The following is an 11,526-nucleotide window of genomic DNA, read 5'->3' as shown; positions in this document are numbered from 1 at the left end:
TTTCAAATAAAACCCATTGGTGATTTAATATGAGAAGTTACTATTACTGATTAAGAACAGGACACTAACATAAATTCTTTATTGGGATGTTGTCATTAAAAACAACTCTTCTTCCTATTTTAAAGCTGAATTACTGGAAAACAATATTGAGGTATGAAATGTTCCTGTTTTATTATGATTCTGAAGGTACAGAATTAGATTTTTCTGACAGATTTACTGTTTTTAATTAATCAAAAGTGCAGACTAAAGTCATGATTATAAGAAAATCTTAAATTCACATTAATATTTTAATAGAGGCATCCGAAGCAGTCATTTTGCCCAGAAGAACAGGTCAAGTCTCTGAATATTTGATTTCAAAAGCTAAGTAGAACTGAAAATATTGACTTAAACATAAAGTGTTAAGTATATCAACCAGGTACCGCCTTGAAGAAATGGACTGATGTGGGACAGCAGCAAAACAAAAGAAGCAATTTTTATCTTCTTATTAGACTTCTAGCAACAAATATATGGAATTCTGAGTGCCTGATGTCAGGCCTCTCAGATAATTTCTTTTTGTAATGTAAATGAAAATCAGTGATTAATGTAGCATTTCCTGAATGGATACCAAAACTACTTCATCTTTTTGATTAATCTCTTAGGCACACACTGCAGTTTGCATTAAAAAGAAAATCAGATATGAATTCACTGAGCCAAGAATACAGCCCTCTCCCAGTTAAAATGCACGGTCTGTGTGCATCCGTTGCCTGTATCACACTGTGAGGAGAGGAGAATGGTTCCGAGCTGCACTGGCAGCAAAAGCCCCAGCCTCTTTCTCCCCTTGCCCATCTTTACTTGTCCCACCTCTAAAAATGAATATACAGTTGTGGGTGAAATTCAGTCTGTCAACAGAATATGAAAAATAATCAAGAGGACTTCCACTTACTGCTGCAGGAATTGGTTTCCCAGTTTTTATTTGCGTGTCTTAAGCAATATAAATTCAAGCTTAGTTTTACCAATTTTTTTTTATAGTGTAGGGGGAATTTGAGGACCCTTCTAAAGAAGCCAATCACCAGGTACAGGAGCGCTGCACAGCCCAAAAGTACTACCTTCACCCCTGAAGCAATGTAAGTACGGCCCTGCCGACTTTATCTCGGCAAGACTTGAGCGTTGGCTCAAGTATCTCTGTGTGGTGCACCATGACATAGCCATGCCCATCACCGCACCTGACTGGAGCTGGGTTGTCACGGCTTCTTCCCAAGGTTGCACCTCACTCCAGACACCTGAAGCCACTGGGGCTCCAGCCGTGTGGCTCAGGACCACTGGTTTTTTTCCCGTGAGATATCCCATAGAGAACAAACTAGGTTTCTCTCTCCTGGCCCTGTATCGAGACCGCTAATTGTATTCAGACAAAGCAGATCACAGGAAGGCATCTGGATGTGATCTGGAGATGGCAGGAGAAGGAGAACTGCCTGCTCTTTGGTCGTGGTTTCTAAATTCCAGTTCATCACTAAAAGGGGCAGTATCTCGGTTCTAGCCGGATTTGGGCTTAACTTCCAGACATTAGTTTTTGTTCTGGTACATTAATGAGCTCTTCAGTACCTCTGATTTTCTTCTCCCCAAAATGCTCATTGGTCATGTTTAAACTGTCTTGGCAAGTCTGATGAGCTTGACAGACTTCTATAGTGCCTCCCAGTACGACCTCTCTTCCACCACAACCTTTTGATATTTAACATATAGATTTAATTATCAGGGAACATAGAATCATTTAAGATCATTGAGTCCAACCGTAAACGATAGATGAGAATATAAGATGAGAATTAAAGTAAGGTGTAAAGTTTAAAGCATCTTTGATTGCATTCAGTCGTAAAAGCCTCAGCATTAGTGTGAATCTTATCTTTTAAATGCCTCTCTCTGTCCAGGCAACGCACACATCAGTGTAACGCTCCATGGATGTGGATGTGTCGAGCGGGGCCGGTGCTGTCTGCAGTATTTCTGAATAGAAGCCCCTGGGTGTAGGAGATGGTCCAAGAAGGAGCAGCTGTGCTTAGTCAAGACCTCGGTTTGGAGAGCTCTTGACAAGTGGAAGCGTAAGTTGCTACAGATAATCCATTATCATCTTCGACTTGTTTGGCTTCTTGCTGTATCTTCCCTGGGAGCGCTGCAAAAGCCAAAGTTGTGTTTACAGAGCTCCGTTCCTCCTTAGCAATGTCCTTATCCTTTTGGAAACTAACTAGTGAGGCACAAAAACAGCACGCTGCAGGCACATTTCTGGTAACCCTAACTTTGCCTATCCATAAAGCAAGCGGTATAACAAGTGGCAGTTTTGCCTTCAACCTCTCTTTTTGAAATTAGTACTGCAAAGGCACACACATTCTGTATCAATTAAACAACATATGGATGCCAGGAACCGACCCAGAAAAAAGACAGCACTTACTGGGATCTGTGCTAGCATCAGAAAAACCTACAGCCTATTTCTAATCAGGGTTTACTGTGCGGTGCCCGGAAAAGAATGGATGGGACAGACAGGGTTGGTAGGGAGCTTCGTGAACCACAGAGAAGACCAAGAAGAGTTTTCCCTTCTGAACCCCTGTTCTCCATTTGAAGGTTTGAGCTCATCACCCTGAGCCTCTTTCAGACCCAGATGCCTACAGCAGTTTTCCCACGTGACATGCCAAAGGCAAACACGCGGTCTTTTGATGGCTGGAGCAGCTTAACAAGGGGTAGAGAAGAAGTTCATATCTTTCCTTTAGCCTGGGAGACAGGGTTTGAAAGTCATATCTCATACTTCCCAGGTCAATGTCCTAGTTGTTGTCTAACTGTTCTCTCTTCCTTTCATTTAATAAAGCTTCAATTAGCCTGTTTGAAATGGGATGCAGTTAAAAAAAAGAGACTAGGAGCCTCTTTCTCTGCCCTTTTTGTCAGGGTGGCTCCTAGTTTAGTGATCAGATGAGATACAGAGACTGAATTTCCTCAGAGAAAAGAGGGAGTAGTCTAGAGATGTCCTGTGCTGGGTGACTCCTCTCATTACAGAGCTATTGAATAAAAAAAAGGTAAGGTGCATTTTTGCATAGTTCTCAACCTGGTTGGAGCATTTCTCCAGTCAGATATTCCACTACATCCTGACCAGACGTAGACGCTGAATGCATTTGCTGAAGTCTTCACAAGAGCAAATTTCTCACTAAGACGTCGCCATATGGTTAGTGCTGTAACATAGTAATGACCAAAAAAATCTCACTAAAGGAAAATCATTCATGAGAGTATTTTCAAAAAACATCCTCATGCTATCCTCAATTACTTTAGGTCCGATGTTTGTGAGAAAGGCTGAGGACCCTCTGCTTTCTGGCAGAACAGCTCTGCTTAATTAAGATAACATAATTTGGAACAGCAGACACAGATCAAGCAATAAATGGTATAAAAATAAACCAGATCACAAAACAAGAGAACAGGCTCATATTTGTCACCAAATCTGGTTCTTACCTCTTTTGCTTCACCAATGACGTGTAGTTTACCCATTTTAAGTGTTTTTGCTTTGCTGTTATATGTGATGATATCTAGATCACTTCATGAGCAATTTTCACATTGCACAGCGGAATAAACAGCTCCCAAAACATATGAGAGAGACACCTCCTCTGTATAATATTTTCATGGCAAAATTAATTCTTGCAAACATAGTGAAGGGAACCTTACAGAAATCATTCTGAAATAGTGTGCTGTGAAAACTGAAACCTTGTTATATAATTCCTTAAACTATCAGCAAGGTTTTAAAAAAATCAGTATGTTTTCTAGATGGAGAATCTGCAACATTGGCCAAAAACACCTGAGCAATGCCATAGCCTTTTCTTTGACTTTTTAAAAGTTATTTTCATCCCCCTTATTGCAATTCCTTTAACCTATTATTGAAGGAGTAAATGTCATTCCTGAGTTATTCCCTATACCTCAGAATTTTTAATGGGAACAGAGGGAACAGGTTTGCTCTCAAGTAATGTATAGCTGTGCCAACACAAATTATATTTGGATATCACTCCCGTAAAGTGTGAGAAATGAGACCAGAAAACTTTATATGTGAAACCAAACTTCTTCCAGTCAGATCACCAGACCTGTCAAACCACTACACTCTTGGTTCAAATGACTGCAGACAACATTTGTGATACCTTTGTGACTATCAGTAATGATAGGATGGAGAACTTATTTCTAAAGGCCTTCAGATAGTGATGGGAGGCTTGAATCTGTCCAGAAGCTATTAGACCGAGTTGTCTTGCAGTGGAAGCATTTCATCATACACGAAGCAGCTCCTGAACGTCTTCAGCCTACAGCATGGCATGTTCATACAGCCCAGAAGAAGCTTTGATTTAGTTTTGGGGCTGACAGGAGTTACACATACGGTTCACTCGCTACCACAGAGGGGGTGGCATGCCCGTGAGAGGGGGTGGTGGGTAAACAGGCACGGTACGCAGCCGTCTCATTATAACCTGCTTGTGTGTGTGCAAATCGCCACCCACAGCCGCGTAGTGAAGGGAAAACGAAGGAGAAAAATTGCATTTTTAGAGCGAGATCCTTAGTTATTTCCCATCTGGTAGGGCATGCCTAGCACATGCAAGACCTGATGGCAGCAGAGGAGGAGGAGGAGGAAGCCCCTCCATCACTCCCGTGCAACTTGCTGGTTGCTCTTAGAGTGACTTAAATCAGCATGAGGGCTGGATTACAGCTATTCTGGTATGTCATGACACAAACTCACTGAAAAAAGCCACCGAGAGCCATTATTTAATAGAGGGATTGATCTAATGGGAGACTTTTTGCCTAGAATCGTGATTATTCATTCTTGTACTCCCACTATGTGTGTCAGCTCTGCAAGATGTGTCTTCATTCAAAATCCCGGCCCTGTCCAGCCAGAGATATGCTCATCTCTTCTGCTGTGATTTATTTTTACTGCTTTGTGTCAATATTAAACAAGCGCCTTAACACTTCTGGAGCAAGTGAAGATGTGATAAAGAGAATAACAGTTTTTCCCTAATAAGCTGTCATTACCTAAATAACTGTAAATGTTGTGCTGTTGCTTTCATACAATTTAAGATACCGCAATATAGACATTATTTTGCTATGTGCTTTTTAAATCTTCCTCTAGCTTTTATAAGGGCATCTGTCAGGTTACAGTTTACAAATGTTATTTACTGTGAAGAAAGCCAATTCATTACACTTCACTGAAATCTTTAAATTAATGGAGTCACTTTTCTGAAACTTTGCTAGTTTACAAGTTATTTGTCTTTATTCAGGAAGCCTGTGGATACCCAGGTAATTTTATTTTTTAAGCCTTCAAACTCTGAAAACGAGTCATTTCATACACCTTCTTCTGTCTCATGTAAGTTCTATTAGCTTCTTAAGAGAATCATCCTGATAAGAATATCTCATTATAACACCCAGAATGCATTTCCTACATTTGTTTATGCGGATGTTGGGGGAATTAAATTTTTAACGTATGAATATATGTCTAGTCTAAACATGACTCAGAAATGGCACACATTTACATAGCCACAAGGTACATAAAGCATTTCCTTTTTGACACAAGAAATATGCCTGAGAAAAGAACTTACAGACCCCCAAATTAGATGGCTACACTACTGTTTTGAAAGAGTAAGTGAAGTTAGCCAGCAATGAAACATTACCCTTGTGCTGACAGCCACAAGTCAGTACAAAACTAACCTCATTTCCCTTTTTTTTTTTTTTTAAGAAAAGAGACAAGGCTAAGCTCTCTCTTTTGCTCTGTGGACCCTTAGAAATAGCAGCTGTTATATGAGCTGGCTTCACGGTAATACTTCTGTTGTTAGAGCTCCCATTAGGGACTTCTAGCACTCAAAGGGAAAGCGACCTCCCTTCCACCTACCTGCCTGCGTGTCCGGGGAGGGTAATCCAGTACAGCATTTCCAAAGTTGTTTTGTTTTCCTTTACAGATTTTGCTTTGTCCTTTGAGAACTGGATACCCCTCCAGGTGAAAATGAAACAAATTCATTTTGCTGTGCCTGAGGGGTGATGAAGTATAGGAAAAGTCTGTGTATGCTGAGTAGGATTTGGAAGCCTGAACGGGAGCTGGGCAGAGCCTCTCGGTTTAAAACTCCAGGCACATCCCAGAATGAAAGTCAGAGCTACGTTACTAAAGAATATCGGCTGGAGACGGTTCTCTGCAATGCAGCCAGACGGTACTGGAACTTGACAGCTAAATTCCCTGCCTCTCCCCAGCAGCCCGGCTATGCACGGGTTGCCATTGCCAGTTTTATTGGGTGCTCTCTCGGGACAATACAAGTTATCACGTCTGCACCAAAACCACTGCTATTTTACTAAAGTAGATTTATAGATGTAGTCCTACAGACCCAAGCTGCAGGACAGGCCCTAAGCTCTTCTCATCCTATGGTAAATCCCAGTGCCGTAAAAGAACATAACATTTTACTGGGAAATGTAGTAGGTGAGAGGATGGGTAAATGTCAGGTAACCAGGGTGGTTGTCAGACCTTTTTCTTTTCTTGTCTTTTAATTTCTCTCAACTAGAATTCTAATCTCTTGGCAAAAAATCACCTATCCTTCCTAAAATGCATAGGAATTACTCAGCAGAAGAAGGATGGGGCGTGTCTGGAAAAGTTATTTCTGGCTTTGAACCATTAGGATTTGGAGATGGCAGGCTTATTCAAAAGCTTAGTTTTTTCTTCTTTTTTTTTTATTTTATTTATTTCCTATCTCAGTACATAATTCCAGTTGCTAGCAAAACCTTCATCAATGATATTGCACCAAAAAAAGAAGACTGACTTTCAATTTCTATTTCTTTTGTGGCTTACAAACAATGTGTTTCCTTTAAAGGAAGCTTATTTTCACTTGAGTTTCTCAAATTACATAAATTGCTTTCTTATAAAGGAAACCACAGTACTATTGATCATGAAAGGCGATTATTTGTGTGAAGATCTGTATAAGCTCAGAGGTTACATTTTGAGATGTCCAAGTTACGACCATTGTTGGGAGTCTGCTGTAAGCAATTTGGGTAAGTGCAGAAAATGTTTCTGCACGCTTACAGGAGAGGTGATGCTGCGTGGCATTCTGAAGGGATGCTGCTAGGAGGGCGACGCACGTGAGAATTAGCTATTCTGAAAAGTGTTGCGGATTATGAACTGGCAATATGCACCAGAGAAACAGCTTGCTTAGTACAAATACAGTCTACATCAAAATTTCATAGAAATGAGTTGAGTTCTATTAATGCATAGAAAAAAAGTGATTATTTTTTTTAAGTTAAAACATTTTATTCAATATTTTTAATGCTGCATTTAAAAACCCTGTTTAATTGAATCTAGTTAGATACAACTATGAAAAATTCAAAGGTTATTTCAATTATCCCACCATGGACAATTCATTTTCAACCTGATCATTATTTTCCAGAGGGCAGGGAGAAGAGAGAAGCTGTTTTATAAGAATAAGAGAAGAAATCTCTTTATGTTAAAGGATTTTTTTTTCTGTTTTGCCACTGATTAAAAAAAAAAAATTTTCACAATACAAGCACTGATAATGAGACTAAGTCCGTCACCCATAGTCACGCTGTTTTCCAGATTAATGAAGGAGAGTAACATCTGGTCTTTAATCAAGACATACCTTGTTTTGCTCCTGCAAATCTGTATTGATTTTTGCTCTGATGTGTGACAAAAATGATTACAAATCACACCCTGGGATGTATTCCTAATATCACTTATTTTAAAGTCAGTGTAGACAAACCTTTAATTTTTATTTATGTATGTATTTAGTATATCCATGTATTTACTTATTTAAATCATATAGTTATTATCAGAGTGTCTTAAAAAGGAAAGAATTAGGATCTTCTGATCATGAATGGAAGCTGCAAAATAAACCAAGAGTGTATCAGTAAATAAATTAGTATCTGGATAAACTTCTTGATTAAATGAATCTTGCTAAAAGCACCAGATGTGAAAAAGACAAAAGACTAATTGTCAGCATCAGTGATGCTAAGTGAATGTTTGACTTAGTGATTATAATGAACCGCTGCTGTTAGTGGGAGTTTTGTGAAAATTGTTTGTTCTTGAATTATTCTTCCATGGTGAAAATGCAGTTTTGGTGGCATTTTTTATATGCAATTATTTTGTCTTTTGATATACAGCTTATTTGCTCCAGGAAAATGTCTCTTATTGTAAGTTGGGGGGTTTGTAGTATGCAAGTCATTTTTCTATAAACAATATTGATTAGACTAATATTGGTGGGGTTTAATTTTAAAGCGCTACACAATGTCTAATTTGTCTCCATTAGTCATAATTTTTGATCCATGAACTTTCTTCTAATTGCCACTGAATGTCGTTTGCAACCTCATAGGGATTTATAAATAATAAGTCTGAAACATCAGAAGCTCTTCAGCTAGTAGAAGTTGTGAAATGTTCAAAGCATAGCAGAGATTCACAAAATGGCATATGACTAAATACTCGTAACAAAAAAAACCCCCTAATAATAGCTAGCTGAGCTGTGTGAATATAATCAACAATATCCCATTGCTAACAATATTTAGTTCAAAAGACCTTCCAAATACATATCTTTGGCACGTCATGCATTTTAATTCTTGTAATTGGAACAGAAAAGAAAATATAAATAACTATCAACCGACTTACTGGACGTGGCTGTCTTTTTCTCGAAGGTACTAAAAAAAATTAAAATTAAAAGCCATGAATATTTTCAATGTTTAGAAAACAGCATTAGTTTGGTTGCAGATTTTGGCTTGTCATCTGTGTCGGTGCTGTGCAAATACCTAGGAGTACTCCTGAAGAGAAAAAGAGGGGAAGGTAGCTCTTTTAGTGGCTCTGCGCTTCTGATATCCATTTTATCACATCTTAGTATGTGCGGATTTTTGTTCTCCGTCAACCTCATACTGCCAGGTGTCTCCTGGGTGAGGACGAGCTGCATGATCAGCAGGAGACTATAAACTCCCTACAGACCCAGTCAGAGCAGGAGCAGACTCATACCTCACACTTTGGCCTGGAGTATTTTTACACCTGAATCACAGCCACAAGAGGTTCGAGTTCTCCAACCTAAATTATCCCGTTACTGACTGTCATAGCTTAACTCCTCCTTATGGACCTCTGGGGTGAGAAGGAGGTTTGACCCAAGCATTTGTAGGGACAGTCAATGAAAAGGGCTGAATCATGATAAAGAAGAGGCGAGGATTAATGGCGAAAACCTGAAGCAACCTATTCTTCCAAAAATGTTTATCTCCTCTTCCTCTACATCCTTCCTAGTGGTCAGCGAGCTTTGATGGACTTATCTCAAGGTTTCCCTTTGCACCTCTGCAACCCTCTCCTGGGTCGCTTTGCTCAGACTCAAAGGAGCCTGAAGGAGCCAGCTAAAGAGCTGTGGGCAAAAAGACTCTGCAAGCAAGAAATGCACAGATTTATAGTGTAAAGCAATTGTTGGCTATCACTCCCAGATGCTACAAGTCTAAGCTTTAGCGTGCTCGCCGCCCTGAAAAGACACCTGAAGAGGTTTTGCTGGTTAGAAGGTGACAGTCGGAAAGGAAAGAGCTGGCCCCTGCCCCTGGATTGAAACCTCCATGCTGACGAGTTGTCATCTGCTGGTTCCACCTTTCTCCCTTTAGGCTTTTATTCCTTTCTATGTTGACATTTTTCCTTTTCAATCTGTCAGCTGCCAACAAACACCATCTCCCCCATCTCTCTCTGCAATTTTACCCTTCATATTTTGCATCGTTCTCACTACAGACCTTCCTGTGGCTTTGCAGAGCTGAGTTACTTGCTCAGAAGTCTGGGACAATTTTATACAATAAGAACACGTCAGAAATAGGCCTGAGCCACTGGAAGACCGACAGCTGTCACAGGCGATCACAGAGCAAGGGGGTTATGTTTCTTTTTCAGTGTGTCCAGCTCATAGAGGATTCAGCAGCTCTTCCTCTGCTGAACAAGATAACTTGCTTTATTAGCAAGTGTCCTGCAGGAAGATTACATCCGTGCTCTGTTTTTGTTTCTGAGTGTAACTGAGAATAAGTATTTATCAATAAAATTCATGGCACAGTTTGGCCCTAACTGTATAGCAGATATCTGGATAGATGCGCTTCTGCTATCACCCTGACCCTAGAATTTGGGAAACCGGTTGTCTCACAGTTGTACTCCGCTCTTGGCTGGTTCCCCATTTTCCAGTTCCCGATATATTTCCAGACAGTGCCCCAGTCTTTTTGTTCCAAACTGACACCGTGACCCTCCTGTGACAGCTTTTACAGAAGCTTCCCTGCAAATACATTAAAATACATGTTGAAACCTCTAGGGGAGGCAAAAATGACCCTGGAGAAAGAGTGACTGCTTGTTTTATAACCGTACAGGTGCTTGGGGTGACATACCTCTTTTCTCATTCGGAGTCTAATCACAGCGCTTTGTGTCCGTCCGGGAAGACTGCTCGTGGTGCATTCAAAATGCCATTTGCCCACCTACTCAGCGTGTAAGTTTACTGTGTGCTGTGCATGGGATTACAAAATAAATGGGTATTAAATTAGCGTTTTAAAGATGCTGGGATCTCTAACAGGCACAGAAAGCAAAGGAATTCCTCGCTGCCTTTGCACGTGGTGTCACGTATGTGTCGAACAGAAACACTCTGGCGGGCGTGTGATGGGGGTCGCCAAAATGTTCTTTCCTCTTTGTCCAACTGAATGTGCTGAGGTAATTTCCTCAAAAGTATTTTTAAGGAGAATTTGTTCATTGTTATGTGGAAATGTAAAAGCTGCAACATTATGCAAGAATGTTGCTTTAATATCCATGGTATTCATCGCTCACAAAGGGGTCCGGTGAAGACTTTACTGAAGTGAATAGAAAGATTCTCATTGCCTTCAAGCCCTAAGCATCAATATTACTAAGCTAATGACTACTTTGAGGCAACGACTACCAATGACAACTGGAGGATTTCTGAAGCTGATGTTTGTTCTGGGCAGAAATCAATTACTTGTATGTCAATTATGGTAAATAAAAAATACTGAGTTCAGAAAATTGAGATCTTGTTAGTCTGACGTGGCCAACACAACTGGAACATTTGATTCGAGGAAGTAATACACAATAAAAGAAACTACCCTCTATGAATCAATTGTTATTATGTGTACTGTTTCTCCAATACTAATCAATTGTTAAGAAAAGAAATGGAAAACATTATGCTTTTTACAAAGTGACACTTTCATCAGTATTCAAGCAGAGACTTTCTGGAAATAATTAGTTATTTCTAGGTGGGTCTGAATCAAAGCCTAACACTGAATATTGCCAAAGTTTGGTTGAAGACATTGTGAATATTTTATCCTCTGGGAACAATCATGTCTGTCTTTGCATTTTGGTGCTGTCTTCTCTGTCTTCAAATTAGTTTAATTAGCTCCTGCAAACTGAAGATAAAACGGCTTGCAAAGCTGTCTCATCAAGAAGAACTTTGGTCAATTTAGGTCATTAAGACCCTATCAAACTCTCGCATTACTGCTGTTCTCAGAGGAAAGGATTCCCCGCCCCCCCCCCCCCCCCCCCCCACCCTCACAAAAAAA

This window comes from Haliaeetus leucocephalus, unplaced genomic scaffold, assembly GCF_000737465.1.
Source record: "Haliaeetus leucocephalus isolate CR32 unplaced genomic scaffold, Haliaeetus_leucocephalus-4.0 Scaffold406, whole genome shotgun sequence".
Lineage (NCBI taxonomy): Eukaryota > Metazoa > Chordata > Aves > Accipitriformes > Accipitridae > Haliaeetus > Haliaeetus leucocephalus.
Note: the sequence above shows the minus strand (reverse complement) of the source record.